The following is a 5,713-nucleotide window of genomic DNA, read 5'->3' on the forward strand; positions in this document are numbered from 1 at the left end:
ATACTTTAAACACCAAAATATAATGTAATATAATTGCATTATCCACAAAAATGATTACAGAATTTATGCAAAAATATTAATTCATGAAATGCCACAAGTGGTATAGTATGATAATAGGGTATGCATTTTGCAGTCCTGTAATGCATGTCTCTTTTTAACTCACTAGAGTGTCCCTAGCAAGGACTGTGCCAATGGTGGTGTTTTAGTCCAAAGTCTAGCAGATTGGAGACCAAGGAGAGGCAAGAGTGCAGATAAAGTTGAAAGGTGGTCCACTGGAAAATTTTCCCTTGCTTGGAGAGGTTGGTGTTTTGGGTGTATTCATGCCTTCAACTGATTTGGCAGGGCCCACCCACATTGTGGAGAGCAAACTCTTACACAGAGTTCACCAATTTAAATGTTAGTTTCATCCAAAAATGTCCTCCTAGTTGAGGTATAAAATTAACCATCACAACACGAATAAAGATATACTGAATTCCTAACCCCCACTACTTCAGAATGTGACCTTATTTGCAACTAGGATCTCTACAGAGTTAAATCAAGTTAACATGAGGTCCTTAGGGTGGGCCTTAATCCAATATGACAGATGTCCTTATCAAAAGGAGAAATTTGGACACAGACATGAACAGAGAGAAGATACAGAGAGAATCCTGCTTACAAACCAAAGAATGCCTGCACTTCCAGAAGTTAGTAGAGGCATGAGACTGATTCTCCCTCACAGCCTTTTAAAGGAACCAACTCTGCTGACACCTCTGATTTCAGACTTCTAGCATCCCAAACTGTGGAACAATAAATTTTTGTTGTTACGCCACCTAGTTTGTGGTACTTTGTTATGGCAGCCCCAGTCTACATTCAGAGTATATATATGACCTCAGTTGGACATAAAATCCTAAATTTGAGACCCTTCACCATAAAGTTGAACTTGAACTAAAATTTCTAGGTCAATTCACTAAAAAGTCAGTTTTCCAAAATCTATCAAGAACGGTTTAATGAAAACCATTTTACCATAGTAAGCGGCAAGACCAAGACTTTGGAAATAACCTCAATAGTTAATCAAATTGGCCTGCATTCATTCCTTCAACCTCAAACATCAATAGACTACTACTAGTAGCTGCACATAAAGTTCACATCTTACAAAATAAGTGTGGTCATTTATGGGAATGGCTGGTCCATGATAGCCCTAATCTACATTAGTGTGCAGATCTTCAAGCACTGAAGTGATTGTCAGATTCAAGGTACTTTCCAAATAGTTTAAACAGAATTTGGGGAAGGAAGATTCTACTTTATTTAGCAAATTAAATATTCTCCTCGAAATGAAAAAAAACAGTTCTTCTAACAGTGTGGTCCTATCATTGGATCTAGGTTCCACAGATGTTTTAAGCTGTAGAATTCTGTGTCTTGTGGTTCTTAACTGAGAAGCACTGTGGTATAGCGGATATGGTTGTCAGAAAGTCTGACACTGCTGGTCCTCATTAAATATTGTGGAAAGAATAAAATTCACAAGTCTTGGAGTCAGACTATATTTCAACTCCCGATCTACTCTAGCTGATAGGCCTCGAGTCAGCCATCGAACCTCTGATTCTCAAGTGTCTCTTTCTGTAAAATGACAGAAAGAAACCTGCAAACTTCTTTCTTCTGTTATCTTTCATAAGAAATGCCTTTCTTTGGTAACTAAATAACAATTGATGTGATTTTTTAAAAAAATTAATAATTCCTGTTTTATTTCACAGAAATAGTGGAAAGATCAATGTGACAGCAAATATGAAAGTGCTTGATGAAATACAAAATAATATATGGATGTAATGGGTTACTATCCTGCTAAAAGCATCAATATACTTAAAACAAATATCAGATTCCATATTGTGAATGTGTGTGTATGCTCCCTTTAAGGTTTTAGATAAGAAAATGATTCTAGGGTGCCTGGGTGGCTCAGTGGGTTGAGGCTTCTGCCTTTGGCTCAGGTCGTGATCCCAGGGTCCTGGGATGGAGCCCCATAGCGGTCTCTCTGCTCAGCAGGGATCCTGCTTCCCTTCCTCTCTCTCTGCCTGCCTCTCTGCCTACTGTGATCTCTCTCTGTCAAATAAATAAATAAAATCTTAAAAAAAAAAAAAAAAAAGAGTAGCAGTCAGGCAGAGATGTAATGGGCAGAGAGCCTGATGCGGGACTCGATCCCAGGACCCTGGGATCACGACCTGAGCCGAAGGTAGCGGCTTAACCCACTGAGCCACCCAGGCGCCCCGCCACTCTTTTAAAACCCTATTCCCATATTTCATCAATGGGGAATGATAGAAACAAGGCTTGTGGGCATTGCAAATTTTGTTATACTGATCACATTGGCTTTTCAAGATATGAGTGTGAAGTTTATGGACTGGCCCTCACATTCTTTCCATTTTCTAGAACATAGCACTGCTGAAGCAAAAACTTATTTCTCTGTTTCTTTTGTTGACTACTGACTATGTGTCAGCTACATAAAATATTTTTTATTAAGGTACAATTTAAGTACAGCAATATTCTCTCTGCACGTTTTGACAAAAGCACACAATTACTCCACAATTCAATTATGGAACAGTTCTATGACTCCAGATACTTCCGCGTGTTTCTTAAGATCACCTCCTTTTATGATTCCCAACTCCTGGGAGACACTGATCTGCTTTCTGTTCTTATAGTTCAGTCACTTCTCACATATACTGTGAATATTACCTAAAATTTGCAATAACTATTCTTGTGGCAGAGACAGAATTGACTCAGTATTTTTCTTTTTGTTTACTTCAAATGTTTATTGAATTATTGTTCAATATTTTATTTCAATATATTTATTTATTTATTTGCTGTAAGTGATAATTCCATATTTTTTGGCTTTCTCATCAACACAGAACCTTATAACAAAGAGTCTAGGGGAGAAAAAAAAAGAAAAACAGCTGTTATCAAGTCAGGTGATCAGTTTCATGGTTTCCCTCTATTCAAGTTTCTTTATTGAAGGGAGGAGATTTTCTGATATCGTATTCCTCCTTCTCAACATGTAAACTTTTATTATTCCGTTTCCATAACATCAAACCATTAACTGTTTACATATCTCTGACCATTGAACTTCAACCATGAATGGGAAAGAGGAAGCAGTCAAACATGAATTCTATGATAATATTTTCAAGCTCATGCCAGACTCCCCTCAAGGACATCTTCTTGATGTCTGGAAGAATTGACTACTGATTCATTCATGCCAATGAGTTCAGGACTCTATTTATCTTGATTTGTCCAAGTTGGTTTTTTGAAAGCTAAAGTCCTGACCTTTTATCTCTCATTGTGAACAGCCACAATAAGATGGGAACAAAGAGAGCATGGAATTTACCAAAGTTAGAAGAGTCTTTGATTGCTTTGCTGTGATTAGAGCTCAGCCAAACTTTAAAAATACAGGTTTCTGTGTGGGAACAAGGGCGACTGGCTGGCTCAGTCAGTAGAGCATGCAACTATTAATCTCAGGATCATGAGTTCAAGCCCCACATTGGATGTAGAACATAATTAAAAAAAAAGAAAAAGATTCTGTATCAGAACAGTGGTAGTGTGTTCCTCTGACTTTAGCAATCACATTAAACCAGCATCACAGAATAAGAGGCTTCTTAAAATCTATATAGCTATTTTATTTTTAAATAGTATTTATTATTTGTGATTATAAAAGTCATTCCTATTATTATAGAAAATTTATTTGGAGATTTGATTATCCATAATATAACTGTAACTTGCCCTAAAAATAAGTAAAGCTATTATACAAGATGTTAAGATATGGCACAATTTCCTTTTTATTAAAACTCATTCATTCTTAAAGAGACACTTGCTCAGAACCAATTTACCCTTATATTAGATAGTGCTGAAGAGGCAGGTACCTAAAACACAGAGAGCAAGGAATCACCTCTAACCAGGGGAAATGTGGTCCAAGACCAAGGGACCAAATATCCATTGCATTTTTATCTCTCTGTTCTCCTGCTGCTTGGTCCTGGATGCAGAGATAATCATGAAAAGTGCATGGGAGATTATGGAAACTAAAACCCTAGTTTTCTGGACAGAGGACCAGAAGAAGGACTTCAGGAGCTGGAAATATCATGGCAACTGTGAGAAGGAGGGAGCTCAAGAGAGTGAGCCCTTAAAGTGTATGAGTATATCCATAAAGTGGTATATGAAATCCTGGTTTCACATATGGACTGTGATGCATTGGTCTGACCTGACACAGTATCAAAGGCTTTGAGAACTGAACAATGGAGTAGACCATTGCTCAGGTTTTCAACTGGCCGTTGCATGGGTGCACACGTGGGACAGTTTAAAATAACGCTGGAAAAGCTTTGAATACTGAACTGACATTGGAACCACAATACACAGAATGCAGATTAAAACTTGCAACTTGGATAAGTTGACTGCCTACTACAGTAAAATTATCAACATTCTTCTGAGGATTTAATGTACACCCAAGTCTCACAGATAATATTCAAAATGTCCAGATTAAAATCTGAAATTACTCAGCACACAAAGAATCAAGATTTTAACTTATAAGGGAGAAGGCAATAAAAAAATGCCAACATGGCATATATGTTGGAATTATCAAAGACTTTCAAGTAGGTATGATAACAATACTCCAAGAATTGAAGTTAATGTAAATCTTAAGAGTCTCAGTAAAGAAATGGAAGATCCCAAATGAAGAACTAAATGAAAATTTTAGAACTAAAAAAATACAATGACTGAAAATTTGAAAAAGTCACTGGATGGATTCAATAGCAAAATGAGGATGACAAACTGTTCCTTTAAAATATCCATTCTGGGGGCGCCTGGGTGGCTCAGTGGGTTAAGCCGCTGCCTTCGGCTCGGGTCATGATCTCAGCGTCCTGGGATCGAGTCCCGCATCGGGCTCTCTGCTCAGCAGGGAGCCTGCTTCCTCCTCTCTCTCTCTTCCTACTTGTGATCTCTCTCTGTCAAATAAATAAATAAAATCTTTAAAAAATATATCCATTCTGAACAACAATTTAAAAATAGGTTGAAAGATAAACAGATCTTTAGGAATTTATAGGGTAATACCAAAATATCTAACTTCAATGTTATCAGAATCCCAGAAAGAGAACTGAATGTGGTACAGAAAAATGTTTGAAGAATTAATGGCTGGGTATTATCTTTGGTAGCACATATATTAAATTTGGAACAATACAGAGAAGATTAGCATGGTTCCTGTACAGGAAAGACACGCAAAATCATGAAACATTCCATATTTTTAGAAATGGAAAAGCAATCTATGCTCATGGATTAGAAGAACAAATATTGTTAAAATGTCTATACTACCCAAAACAATCTACACATTTAATTCAATCCATATCAAAATACCAACAGCATTTTTCATAGAGCTTGAACTAACAATCCTAAAATTTGCATGGAACCACAAAAGATCCCAAATACCCAAAGCAAACTATTGGGACTAAATCAAAGTAAAAAGCGTCTGCATGGTGAAGGAAATAATGAACAAAACTAAAAGGCAAACTATAGAATGGTAGAAGATATTTACAAGTAACATATCTGATTACGGTTTAGCATTCAAAATATGTAAAGAACTTATACAACGCAACACTCAAAAAACAAATAATCCAATTAAAAAATGGACAGAGACATGAACAGACTGTTCTCCAGAGAAGACATCCAGATGGCCAACAGACACATAGAAAGAGTTAATCATAACATATCATTA

At 36.7% G+C, this 5,713-nt stretch overlaps 1 non-coding gene across 1 annotated transcript; it reads left to right on the forward strand.

The window, feature by feature from the left end:
* The first annotated feature begins 5,140 nt into the window (after positions 1-5,140).
* LOC132012665 (U6 spliceosomal RNA) lies at positions 5,141-5,247 on the forward strand. Its single transcript, XR_009402669.1, has one exon. It is a non-coding gene; the product is annotated as a U6 spliceosomal RNA (small nuclear RNA).
* Positions 5,248-5,713: the final 466 nt, after the last annotated feature.

The sequence above is a fragment of the Mustela nigripes genome, chromosome 2 (assembly GCF_022355385.1).
Source record: "Mustela nigripes isolate SB6536 chromosome 2, MUSNIG.SB6536, whole genome shotgun sequence".
Lineage (NCBI taxonomy): Eukaryota > Metazoa > Chordata > Mammalia > Carnivora > Mustelidae > Mustela > Mustela nigripes.